Here is a 14,620-nt window from a genome sequence, read left to right as displayed (position 1 = left end):
GATACTGAAACGGCTAATAGCGTTACGAAAACGATCGCGCCAGGAAATTTTTGTTCAACGGATCCGCATTGCGGCTGCCACGATGCTTTTACGTAGCATTGATGCTTCATCGATGAAGCACGATTGAAATTGGATATTCGATTTCTTACTGGGGAGAGAGTTTTCATATCGTGTTTACTGTTTCACTTCGCAAGTGTGCTTTACAGTATACGTTAGAACTTGAAATCGAGCTATTTGAGTTAAAGTAGCTTGTAGCTTGAAATGACGTTTAAAGGATATAAGAATAGAAGGCTAAGAAGGCTAAAATTCAAAAGTGTATATATACATTACTAATATATAATGCCTATAATATATAATATAATAAATAATAATGCCTATATATTGGCTAATTTATCAATTAATTAAATCCGTGTATATCAAGTTTTCTATAATTTAGTACTTTCGTGTAACTACAGAAATTTGATGCAATATAAAACTTGATTAAAACAGCGATTCATTAGGAAACGAGAATAATGATGCAAATATTTTTTGTAGCCATTATATAGGATTTCGATCGCATAATTAATCAGTATCAACTTACCAATCTTTACAAACTGGAAAATATAAAGAAGAACCCACACTATTATGATTACCGCAATTATGATTGCTTTCACGTACACGTTCATTGTTGGTAAAAAATTTCGATGACAAGCGGAAACAAATCAACAATCCAGAAATATCTGCAACAGAAATCAGAATACACTCGTTTTCGCATGGTTGGATCAATTTCGCGTGGGACTAACCTGATTGAACCTAACGCGGGATAATTGCTCAACTCACGACCTTAACCAGCCCGCTTGATTCTCTGTAAATGCTTGAAATTGACGCTTGGATTCTTTCCAGATTAACTAGCTTTGCCCTCCCCCCCCCCCCCTCCCGTTATCTATTTTCTTAGATCGACTTAAACTGCCGCAACATATTATCTTTCTTCTTTTCTTTTCTTTTCTTTTCTTTTCTTTTCTTTTCTTTTCTTTTCTTTTCTTTTCTTTTCTTTTCTTTTCTTTTCTTTTCTTTTCTTTTCTTTTCTTTTCTTTTCTTTTCTTTTCTTTTCTTTTCTTTTCTTTTCTTTTCTTTTCTTTTCTTTTCTTTTCTTTTCTTTTCTTTTCTTTTCTTTTCTTTTCTTTTCTTTTCTTTTCTTTTCTTTTCTTTTCTTTTCTTTTCTTTTCTTTTCTTTTCTTTTCTTTTCTTTTCTTTTCTTTTCTTTTCTTTTCTTTTCTTTTCTTTTCTTTTCTTTTCTTTTCTTTTCTTTTCTTTTCTTTTCTTTTCTTTTCTTTTCTTTTCTTTTCTTTTCTTTTCTTTTCTTTTCTTTTCTTTTCTTTTCTTTTCTTTTCTTTTCTTTTCTTTTCTTTTCTTTTCTTTTCTTTTCTTTTCTTTTCTTTTCTTTTCTTTTCTTTTCTTTTCTTTTGATCTTTTAAAGCCCTAAATCGCTGGCTATTATATTTTGTACACTCAATTACTCTGTAAGTCATAAGTACATATGTTTTACAACGTTATTTGTCATATTTCAGTTAAACCCCAGAAAAGCCAGAAATATATTTGCAGCGTGTTTTAACGCATCCCTGGCAAAGATCTCAAAAACGAGTTGCGACACAATTTAAAGCGACAAATAGCACCGCGTGTCTCGTTGTGGTAACACACGGTTCGCCAGCTTTTTAAAAGCGCTCTCCGTTTGCTTTTTCCTCTCTTCCCTGTCTCTTCGTTTTTTTCTTCACGAGCAAAACCATTTTCGCGAGGACGAGAGTACGGAAATGACGTACTGGCAATTTTGTTTTGTGATAATACAAGCAGCTCGGTTTCAGTGAATTAAACTTGGCCCCAAGCTTCTACTTATCCCTACCTTCCTTTCCTTTATTTTCCCTTCTATATCGGTTTTGCGGTTTTCCACATTTCCATCACAATAAACCATGTTTTTTCTCGATTTTACATGTTAGCCAATGATTCACGGCAAAAGCGTCGACTGTAAAAATATTTGTAGTTGCAATAGCAACAAGTATGTTTTCTCAAATAGAAAATATTGGGAGCGTACACGCTGGCAAAACAATTCATGAATAGCTCGTCCTCTGCTTGTTATTTGTTTCGATACTGTTAGCAAACAAATTCATGAAACATACTGGTATAGCGTAAAATGAACATAAAAGTTTTGCGTACACTTGAGAGCTGAACTTTGGCTGTTATACGTATATTATATATATACGCACACAGTTATGTATATGTATATATATATAGAAAATTCCTTAGAACTTTGAGCTTAATAACATATTAAAATCATTAACATTAAGGAGGTGAACTTTACTTACTAATTACCAAAGTTTCTTCCGCCAAATAATACATAAAAATTGAAAAAGATAATGTAACTAGTTTTAACTTTTTTTTGTGTTATAATTTGAATCACTCGATTTATCCGACTGAGGATGGTCGATCGCAATCTCAATTTATACATATTCTCATCGCATGAAATAGATCACATGAGGGATTTTCAAAAGTCGATGGAATATTAATGGCGATTAATTATTTACAGGTGTATTCTGTGCGGCTAGAGCAGTCTCCTAATGAATGATTGAGTACCAGGAATGTTAGCGGTAAACAGGATTACGGCTATGAATGATTCTCTAATGTGTATATTAGAGATGAATTTGATAATTTATCCTCATAATATGCAATCCGCTTTTAAGTGGAAATCATAATTAACAATTTCTGTTTGATCAAATATGAAGAGCAGATAAATCGATACGCTTAAATCAATATCAGAATTTCTTAACATTTTTATCAAATATTTTAGCACTTTTCCAATTTAATATAAAATAATATAGAATAACATAACTGTCATTTCTTTATAAAGCGAAAGAAACTTGGGACAACCTAATAGGAATTTACTTTTATTATCCATTATAAAAATGGATTGTTAATCCTCTAGGAGATACGAACAATATAATTGCAATTAATAAGGAATAAGCTAGCATAACTTAAACCAGCTTTTGCAGAAAGCTATTAGCTGAAGATGTTTATTAAACAATGACAACATGAATTTTCTTAAGTACCCCATTTGCTACTTAATCTACTTCGTAAGTACTGTGTGTCCTAGCCTTCAAAGGATGCAATTTTAACCAGAATGTTTCACATTACCTACAATTACCGTATTGTTTCCTTGTAATATAATTTATATTTACATTATCTACGTTACGTTACATTCTACGCGTTAATGTAATGTGATTTTTATTTCTAATCGAAGTTATTTAAAATTTGTAGTATCTGAATAAAAAATTAACAGCCTGCAAAAACTTCACAGAAGCATTAGTATCTTCGAAACTATTGAATTCAAATGGCTAATATTCTTTAACAATATGCACTCGACGACGTTTATCGAGAGAAGTATGTGACGTAATAGTTAAACTTTCAATTCATATACATATATCGTTTATGAAAAAGTAGTCATTCTGCTTTTGTGATCTGTGACACACTATAAATTCTCATAAGCTAACTAACGCGTAATCTTCTGTAACGTATTAATATAATATAGGTATGTATATCTCGACTTTGAGCAACCAATTGGTGATAAATAAGCTTTAGTACATACACGTACTTTCTTACACGTAACAAGAGACCAGTTAACATCTCTGCTCTTAAAAGAAAAACGAAAGAAACTGTGAAAAGCTGCAGAGTTCAGGTCGAATAACACCAGCTCAGATAAATGACCCTCTAACTTACCTTTGTCCTCATCGACGTCAGTGATTTTAAAGCTAGTTATAAAGTGCACTTCTCAGCCAGCGTCCACGGCAGTCAATATTATTTAACGGGTCTTAACGCGATGTAAAAAGGGAAAAAGGAGGAAAGAAGGAACAGGGAAGCAAAGAGAAGAAACGAATTTTTCATTTTCTCGAAACTGGATCAAGTTTCAGGCTGCTCGCCAAAGAGTCTGTAGCTAACGAGACAAGATTAGACAAACCGCGCTTTAAAATTTCCACAGAACTATAATAATCCTCGAAATCAATACGATTCGTCGATCCATCGCCTGATTAAAAAATGAGATAGGATGAAGCTCACTAGTCGGCCTTTGAACTTTCAATAGTGCTTACGGCTCGTATACTCTAGTTTGAATGCTACAATGTAAGCCAAGTCAGCTGTAACTAGCGTTCGCGTGATTGTCGCTATCTATTATTCACGCGTTACACGTTCACCAGACAAACGCGTCTACCGGTTGACATTGTTTTCTGTCCTGAGTTTCAAAGCAATTATGTTGCTTCGTGTAATCAAATCTCGCCAAACTAACGATAAGTTCTTGTTTGATCTTACACAGTTACTAAAACTATACAAGTTAAACCAATCTAGCCTAAACAAGTAATGTCGTTATATATTCTTTTTTAAATCTATATATTGTTTAATAAATCGTGGTTAGGATATAGTAGCTGACAAAAATATTCGGACAAATATATTTGTAGAAACATTTTAGGAGTGTATTATGCATAGTGGCACCATTTAATACTGTACTGTGACTATCATGGTCGTGTTGGTATTATTCGAAACTAATCTGAAAATCTGTATGGAATTTGTAAGATATTTAGTACGAGTACTGTGCATTACTGATATGTACACAACCGAGACGAGATAACGAAGGTATTGCTCTCCATCGTTCATCGCTACGCGTTGCCAATAGCAACGTATAATGCATATATATCTCGCAAAGACCATAAAAGTACCCAATGGAACCACGTTTAATATTTGATAATAATGTCCCATTACAGTTTCGTCATTTTCAATTAATTAAACACGATCCTCTCTTTAAAAATTAGAAGATAAAATACGTAATACAAATCTACTCGAAATCTTTTAAACCTTACGGACGACTACTTATGGTCTTTAAAAGCAGCAGGGATTAGCAGAATATTAACTGCGGATTTTTCTTGGACCGCAGCATGCAATATGGAATATGGTTATTAAAATGTACACTGAAAATTTCATATCCATAAGATACTCGTGCTTGTAGAACCTTGAAAATGAATTCTTAACCCAAATAGTCGACCGCGATACTCGGGAAATTTTGTGAAGCTGACGTCAATACCAATATGTACCGTCGTTGTGCTATTATTTCGTGATAAGCCGTATTGATTGCACTTCCATTTCACGGAATTAATTTTTCCACACAAAAAGTGATAACGATAATCGAAAAAAGAAAAATATACTACCACTTTTCGTATCAGCATACACAAGCGCACTCGATTTTACACGAGTATACAATTTGCAAATTCGACGGAACGATCGGATTTAATTATTTTTTCGATATTTCAGGCATCAAGTTCTATTTACACATCGAACGTTGAAATACGGCGAAATACAAAATGTACAAACCACTCTGGACATTAATTAACTTTAAACGTTATTGATTAATTAAAGAAACCAACCATTGTGTTGATTTTTACATTTTGAAAAATTGTTATCCACTTTTGCTTTGTTTAAAAATTGAAAAAAAAAATACGTTTATTGTAAGTCACGAGTATCTCTTTTATTTATTTAAACTTTAGATCAAATATTACAATTTATAAATATATCATTTATTTAGATATACTTGTAATATCTGTTTTATAAGTTTCTACAACCATTTATCTATTTATCTATTTTATTTGCACATAATCTTTAAAGACTGATTTTGTAAAGAATAAAAAATTGTGATTCTATTTAAAAACGATCGTGTCAGACTCAAGTGATAAGCGATATATATTTCAGCGATATATATATTCAGATTTCACCATCACATAAACGGTGCATAAACGGTGCTATTGGAAACGTTTCACAATGGACGTCTTACAAGCGCCTGCGATGTCCGTCATATGTAAAGCTATACCACTGAATCACGGCCGACATTTAGTGATTAAGGTCGATCACTTAGAGCTGTTAATCCGACATAATGGCGAGCAATACATCGAAGACATTATTGGAAACACAGTTACAGTTCAATTTCATTGAGCTTATTTGCAAATAAATGTGTACAATATATTTTAGAGGTTTTAAATATTATTGCTGACTAAACTTCGCGTCTGCGCATCATCTTTCTTTAACTTTTTTTGCATTTTCTTATCGACGCATGAAGACGAAATGCGTAAATTTTATTATTTATTTAAACATTACTATATTGTGCTCAAAGTAGCGGAATATCGTTTTATTATCAATATATGAAGAACTAAAAGAATTAAAAAAGAATTAAAAAAATATGTAGTTCAATCAATACTTCGTGTATTTTTCTATCTCCACAAGACAATATCCGGACGCTTACAGTTACGCTTACAGTATCAACAAAGATTTGTCCAGCCATACGGAATAAGTCGTACTCGGTAAAAGTTTAAAAGTATTAACCGCACGAACTCCAGAAACACTTTTCAAGTAACTTTCGAACCAATAAATCCCCGAACTAAGAACTGTCATATTTCGTCTCTATTTATCGAATATTGTTAGAAAATGCAACAAAAAAAAAAAAAGAAGTTAAATAGAAAAAGTACTTGGAAACTTAAAAGAAAAAATCTCGAAAAATCTCTTAATACTTTTTACTGTCGTCTTGAGACGCACCATATGTTAAGCTTCTTCGTAGTTACAACTTTTACCGCAGATGTAACGAACTGACAAATGCTTCGAATGGCGCGCGCGCGTCGACGCCTACACTTAAATTTTAAATAAATGTTTTTAAATAAATGTTTAAAATAATACATTAAATGTATCAACTTTGTTGCGCAGTTTCATTTAATTTCTTACGATATGGAGGGTTTAATTACGTTTAAGATATCTATTTGAATCTTTTAAATTCGAAGTTTTTTAAAAAATTACCCTAAACTTTATAAAATTAAATCGTCTTTCCACTTTGTTGTATCATAAAACAGTTACTTAAATTCAAACCTTACCGTCGTCTTAAAATATTCTATATTTTCCTCGTCTTAAAAAATCTCCCTACAGAAAGAATAAAGAAGAATAAATTCCCATACGTTAAATTTCGCGTGATTGATGGAATACATAACGATAACGAGAACTAACTAGCGACAACAAGCAACCATTAGCAAGGACAACTGGCGACTATAACTGTCGTCTCTATGATGTATGGCGACTAAGGAGAACAGCCAGCAACTACGGATTACATGTAACAACCAACTGCCCCACTTCTAAAAGGCAACTAACTTGCAAACCCTTTGATGGTTTCTGTAGCGTGATATACCCCTTGAACGTGGTTAAAGAATGTGGTCGCCGCTGGACGGCCGTTTGACAGCAGAGCGATCTCGCCAATTCAAAGCTTGACATTACAAACTACCGAGAATCATTAGGCTCGTTATCGAGCATCTAGCTTTCAGAAGGTGCTTTATCATATGATATGACTTCACGATATTCTTATAGCAAGAAGAATAGCCAACCTCTAACAAAACAAATTTTTACTAAGTGCTGCATGTGAGCTGCAGGCCGGCCTACTAGGGAAATTTGACGAATGAATAAACTAAAATATATACGAATATATTCGTTATATCATAAAATGCCCGCATTGTGTTCTCTAACACCATAGAGGAAACTAAATTTATATATTAAAAAATTGGAATACCTGTTATAAGAGAGTTAATTAAATTCTAACCTATCGATGACTCCATAAAAACCTTTATTTCCTAAAAATGTATATCTTTCAAATTCTCCTTAGAAAGTATCATAGAGAAAATATGAAACCTGAAAAGTACATCACGCTGATGCCTCGATCAACCCTCGTGCTTCGCAGTCCATGTGTCCGAGCGATGAATTCCCTCCAAACAAGGAAAAACCAAAGGGTGGTCTTCTTCGAAGGACGTGAGAGGGTAAGGGAAGCAACGGGAACGATGATCACGCGATATACTGGCGGCGTACGTATAGAACGGCTGTTGCGAGAGAGTTCGCAAGAAACAAGAAGAAAAAAGGAATCGTAGGCCGACGCGACTATACGCTGTCGACGGACAAACAGCGACTGAGCCTAACTGAAACGAACTCTGTCGCAGTATGAGCACGGGCTACGTTCGCGGGTCGATCGAACACGTTCTGCGTCTCTCCTCGGCACCGGCGTCAAAACCACCCCCGACGAGCGCAACGCACTGGTGCACCTGCAATATTAACCACTGGTCTTTCCTTTTTCGCGCGATATTATATCAGCACCTATGATACCATTTCAAAGACCGCAATCAAAACATTAAATACCGCATTAAAGCCATACAATAATTCGCAATATTCATTCGTAAACGTTATTGTATATGTGCTTAATTAATCGTTATTATGTTTCGAATGATTTACTACCTCGTATTCCATAAGCAGATATATGGTTCATTTTCACCTCAAGTACGATATAATTTGTAACAAATATTTATAATTCACAATGTAAAATATTTATAATTCATTGGAAATATTTTTCTATCACGGTATAGTGGTCAAATTTCACAAGTGGTTAAATCACAAACATGTGGTAGTCAGAAGCTATACTCACGACATGACAAATCATGAAGATGTCAAGAAAAATGGCGTCCGTCCATATATATTCAAACGCAACGAACAAGTTCGAACTTTTCGAGAAGAAACGATTTGTTCGATAACATCTGTCGCGAGCTTCTCTTCCTTTAACGATAACAATTGACAACTAAAGCTCGAGAGGCTCGTAAGGATGAACAGCGACGAGTATCTAGAAGCTATGTACTCACCTGGACAAGGAGACTCCAACACCAAGGACGTTGGAAGTTTCGAGAAGCGAAGATGGAAACTGAAGTAGCACGTCAAGTCAACTCCGGCGAAAACTGCTAAAGAAAGAAAAATCCAACTAATTTGTTTCCAACAATAAAATGAAATTAATTTGTTTCACAAATTATTAACTGGATATTATTCAAAAATTATTCAAAATTCGCTTGATTGATTCACGGCCCGGGACATTTGGGTCATACCATTTTGGTAATGGACGAAAATGGCAGAAGGAAGAACGACCGTTTTTTTCATATTTCTCTTTCCCCGGGAAACGATGGAATGCCCGAGCACCTTGTTTCATTTCTTCTCGACATCAATTTCAATCTTTTTAAACGAAATATAATCTGAACGATGAAAAGTTCATTCAAATAATGCTCCGCACCAGACACTCACGAAAATTAAGAAGAAACACGGAAAATTCGCGAATAAAACGGATTTCTTTGTTCCAGTGAGATAATAAACCTCGTTCACGTATTGGTTTTTAAAATCAATATATCCACCAATGTGCACTCGTTTAACAAGGGTGATGGAACGTGCCAAAAATCTCTCAAGGGGGTCTTGGCAACGGAAGAGTCGAAAACGTCACAATTATGAATGAAAAATTCGAATAGTTGCTGATTTTACAGTCGAAACCGATAAAGAACTCCAGATATTCCCCCAATTAATTTACAATAAATTCGCGAAAATGATCGATTGCTGACGTCATTGTATTCTAGAAAGATTGTAAAACGATAAGAATTTATTGAAAAAACTTATATTCGATGATAACACTTTTAATAAGAGTACTAAGAGGAGCGATTCTGTACTCACCTTCCTGTCTCGAAGTACCGAACGCAATTAACCGTCCGCCCAGGATGGAACCGTTCGGAACTTTTGTAAGTCACTGCACGGCCGCTGCTTATGGTGGAAATGTAATAGATATAAGTACAGAGCGCGTGAGCGAACTAAAAACGCGATAGAGAAGTAGAGAGAGGATGTTCCGTCCTTGTCTAACGACGCGCGCTTGTACAGGAAATATGTAACAGCGGTATACGAGCAGCGTCAGTGTCCACTAGTGTGCATGCCTGATTAAACAAGGACAGGAAGTATCTATACATGGTGTTCTCTTTCTATTTCCATGTTGCATCCATCTTACTATACAGTACACACACTCAGCTATTCTATCATTATATTTGTGCGTTGCTTATGTGTGAACCAAACATTTCCATGGCAACAAATCGTTTGTCTCTTGTTTGATGCACGGTTTTCAACGGAGTTGAAAGAATTTTTTAAGAGAAACGTAATGGACGGGTTGTTTTTAAAGTAATAAACGGAAATTCTCGTATCCATTGAGAAACGATAGGCGATTTGAAAGTGTCACTATGAACGGTGATTTATCGATGCAATGTAGTATGAATAAGATATTTTATAATCTGCGAAAAAAGGTAAGGAATATTCTAGATTTTAGATTTTAGATTTTAGATTTTAGATTTTAGATTTTAGATTTTAGATTTTAGATTTTAGATTTTAGAATTTCCACGTCACAGACGTGTGTGTTTTGTTATTTGATTTGTAATATTGCTGCAGTTCTCTTAATAGCTGTTCGTTTCATGCGATACTCGCACATAGTATCTATGACTTTTGCTTCTAACAATTTTTATAATTAGGCTGTATCAAATATTTTTAACGTTCGTGTTTCATGAAAAATCATGTGTAACTCGTTGAATTCGCAAATGTAACAAAAAATTACATGAAAAAACTTATATTATTGTAATGAAAAAATAATTATATTAGGAGGAGAGTCGTATTTCGGAACGTCATCGCAACATATTATACCTTGTATGTGATTATTTGGAACACAATGGGTGAGTATATTATAATTAAAATATATTCCTAGTTCCAATTCTCTTGAATAGTGTCAGTGACCAATCGAAATAGAAATCAGTGGACATCGTGGAAAGAGAAGGCGAAACCAAATTTGAAAATTCGACATCGGTAATTCAGTAGTTAAGAATAACTCAATCGATAATGTAGATTAACTAGTTATAAACAAATATATGAAATATAAATTCAAATTATTCTTATCCATCTAAAAATTGGAAATTAAAGAGCAGAAGACAAGAAATTATCTTCGAGGATTTATATAGTAAATACATTCTTTTGCCCGTCTTACCTAGAGATAAAACAGTTGTTTGATGGTTATCTTATAGTGTTCAGTCATTGCGAAAAATATTTTTAATCAGTTAAAAACTATAATTAATTAAAAACTACATTTTTTTAGGTATATAGACATTAGCGATGTATTATTCCGGGAAGCTCGTCTGTCTCCCGAACATCGGGTCTGCGACAACATCGATTTGGAAATTGGAAATTATCGTTGCAGAGTATGAAAATTATTACAAGATGAAATTTCAAAAATATCCCATATTGTGTAAGAAAATAACTGGAAGGGAAATGACGAGGGAAGTGACAAATGCAAGCAAAACGTAAGAATTTAAATTATTTAACGATATTAAACGGTATTCAACGTGTATCCTATTCAACGGTATCGTATTCAACGTATCAAATTCAACGTATCGTATTACAATATGATCCAGTGTTTGTAGAAGTATTGAGACAAAAGCCAAATCTTTTAGTAAACAAGCGAGAAGTGAGCCTGTGAAAGAGACGAATCTACAGCAGAAGATAACTGATGACAATACGAATCATATTAATCTCGCAATGACAGTGACGTCAATATTCCCCAATGAGAGTGATGGACGTTCATCAGAAGAGCTATTTAACGTCCCAATGGAACAATCCATGCAATCGAAGATATTGAAATGCATTGAAAAGCTTTATTCAGATAATACGGAATTACGAAAGATTGCTGAGGACGTCTCATGCGTAAGTTATTTTCGATTAATATACGTATCGTAAAGCTTTTAAACGATAAAATTCCCGTCGATAAATCGTCCAACGTATATCGACGATGACGTGATTTCGGTAACGCTTCAAATATCAAATTACGTAACGCTTACTTAATATAGAGAAGACGCCATTTTATCTTTGTATATCTTTGTATCGTCACAGGAGATCGTAGTAAACAAATTAAATGTACATTGGGATGACGTTATAGGCCTAGAAGAATGTAAAACCGCTGTTAAGGAGGCCGTTGTGTATCCCCTTAAGTATCCTATCTCTTTTGATGGCCCGTTTTCCCCATGGAAAGGTATTTTGCTGTACGGCCCACCTGGTACAGGTAAGATACTCGTATTCTTTTCATTTCTGTACGTGTTTACAAGAAATATACAAAACAGGGAAAACGAAGTTAGCGAAGGCAGTCGCGACAGAATGCCATTGCACCTTTTTTAACATAACTGCCAGCTGATTGGTCAGCAAATGGAGAGGCGATTCCGAGAAGTATAACGTGTAAGTTGCTTTGTCTATGTAAGTTTCTTTGTTCCTTTGTCTATGAAGGAGAGATTCTAGGTATAAAATTTTTATTTTTCGTCATTTATATATAAATAGAATAGTTGTTTGGAAAACGAAATGATATCATATTCGCGATGAGGCAATGAATTTAAGGAATTTCGAATATAATATTTAATGAATAATACATTTGTTAAACTGAACAGGTTTTATTTGAACTTGCCTATAGTCATTCGCCTACAATTATTTTTATCGACGAGATTGACTGGATCGCCACAAATAAAGGAGACTGTATATTGTCTGAACCTGCAAAGAGATTCAGATCAGAACTTCTTTCTAGATTGGATGGATTAGTGTCTAATGAGAATTCTAATGTAGTTCTTCTGGCTACAACTAATTCCCCTTGGTACGTATATCACGTTATTTCAATGTTTTCTAAGTAGAAAATATCGTAATATTTCTCCAAATTCCAAATATGTTATTGTGTTGTTTGAAGTATTCCTTCATTATTATTAGTATAATAGAACGATAATATTTATTGTAAATATGTTATTAGGGGCATTGATGCAGCTTTACTCAGGCGTCTCGAAAAGCAAATATACGTATCATTACCCAATGAAGTTGCTCGACTTGGTATATTCAAATTATACCTTAGCAACCACTTATTAGAAAATACAGATATTGTAAACCACATAGTAAAATGTACTGAAAGATATTCTTGTGCAGATATAAAATTGCTTTGTAAGCAAGCGTGGCTACTAGAAATAAGCCCGATATGGAGGAGACTTGAAAAGAAAGAAACACCTGTTACCACTTTGAAATATGAATTAAAAAGTTATGAAATATTAGCAAAATTGTTAAAAAAAATGTCACCTACAGTTATGCAAATAGATAAATATGATACGCGGAACAAATAAATACGCAATCGTAATGACAGATATTGAAAAATATAAATAAATGGATTATCGTTCGAGAAATCATTCGCATGTGTGTGCATGTGTGTATGCGCGCATGTGTGTGCGCGCATGTGTGTCGTGTGTGTCATGTGTGTGTGCGTGTGTGTGCGCGCACACGCTATAGGCTAAGTTTAAAATGTTCGGTTGTATTATATCCTTGTATTATATATGTCGGAGATGAAAGGAAAACCGGAGCCTTCCCTTTGCAATTTTGAGGAAGCCTTCTAATGCTTTAGCCTAGATTTTATCATAACTGTAATTAAGCAATTGTCATTTGTAATTGTTTGATATTTGTGAAAGCGAAAGTGAGTTCGAGGTGACAACTGGTCGCCGAACGTAGCCACGGTCACGGGATAAACGTTTTGCCTGACGAAGGTGTGGATCGGTTGTATTGTTCTCCCTAGAAATCGCATAGAATTGTACTTTAGAGATGTCGATATAATGGGACACACGTTGTATTAGGAATCAATCTCCAGACAGAAACTGCCTAGTAACGGCGTTTGAATCTTTCTCGATGTTTCCAAAGAGTATACAACAAACTTTTGACAGAAATTGCCTAGCAACAACGATTGGAACCTTCTCGATGTTTCCAGCGAGCATATAACAAACAAATGCAGTCGGATAGCGAAAAAGATTTTCATCAGATATTCATTCGTGTGATCGCCTTGGAAAGTGATACATCGAGCAATTTACCGAGTGTCTCAGCAATTGTATTCTGTGTTTAAAATTATTCTACACATAGTAAAGAGTTATCCCGTTGACCGTGGATTCGTTTGAACCCCGGAACATTGTTAATAGCGTTAATTAAATTCATTATTCGTGAAACCTATCGATCGTTAATCTCATTATACGTTAAATTCATTATTCGTAAGACATATTATTCGTTCCTCTTATTGTTCGTTAAACTTATTAATCTTTAATCTAATTATTAGTTAAACTTATCGTTTGTTAATTTTATTATTTATTAAACTCATTATTCATAATATTTTGTAAAATCTTGTTTATTCGCGTAAATATATTCTCTGTTTCGTAAAACAATGGCTAATTCAAACGAAGGATCATTACGCGCCTTAAATCCTAATGATAACCCGACATATATATGTGAGTGTATTTTATCAAAAATATGTTTTTTAGTTTTTCTTATCTTAGTAATTATTTTTAAAAAAATAAAGTCTTATATGAAAATAAAGCTGTTCTTTATTTCAAATAATTGAAGTAAATAAATACAATGAGTTTTATATTTTATTATATCTTATATTATCGTTATATTGTTATTGAAAAAATTGATATAATCAACACTTCTTCCTGTTCTCTTGATTGTTTCTTGCTTGTTTCAAACCATGATAATAACCTACAAAAGAAATAACATAGTCCATTGAAAATTTAATATACAATAAAATACTTATATGAAATAATTACCTGTGTGAAAACCACTAATATACCATGACATCAACATACTTGAAAGTGCGTCTGTATCATTATCTGGTAATCTAGTACATTTTATTAAAATTTCGTATTTT

General features: G+C 33.8%; 2 protein-coding genes, 1 long non-coding RNA gene and 1 pseudogene across 4 annotated transcripts in view; 2 read left to right on the top strand and 2 right to left on the bottom strand.

Annotated features, from left to right (window-relative positions):
- LOC126876935 (omega-amidase NIT2-like) overlaps window positions 1-14,620 on the top strand; it is a 62,273-nt gene that overhangs the window by 18,141 nt on the left and 29,512 nt on the right. The window lies entirely within an intron of this gene.
- Window positions 1-14,620, bottom strand: part of LOC126876936 (dual specificity tyrosine-phosphorylation-regulated kinase 1A-like) — a 58,976-nt gene that overhangs the window by 34,429 nt on the left and 9,927 nt on the right. The gene's annotated exons all lie outside the window — the stretch shown is intronic.
- On the top strand, window positions 10,037-14,289 carry LOC126876948 (katanin p60 ATPase-containing subunit A-like 2; annotated as a pseudogene).
- Window positions 14,275-14,614, bottom strand: LOC126876951 (uncharacterized). The gene is made up of 2 exons (XR_007694631.1): window positions 14,520-14,614; window positions 14,275-14,451 (listed from the first exon to the last, which is right to left on the bottom strand). It is a non-coding gene; the product is annotated as an uncharacterized LOC126876951 (long non-coding RNA).

Source organism: Bombus huntii, unplaced genomic scaffold, assembly GCF_024542735.1.
Source record: "Bombus huntii isolate Logan2020A unplaced genomic scaffold, iyBomHunt1.1 ctg00000107.1, whole genome shotgun sequence".
Lineage (NCBI taxonomy): Eukaryota > Metazoa > Arthropoda > Insecta > Hymenoptera > Apidae > Bombus > Bombus huntii.
Note: the sequence above shows the minus strand (reverse complement) of the source record. Positions and strands in the feature narration are given on the sequence as shown.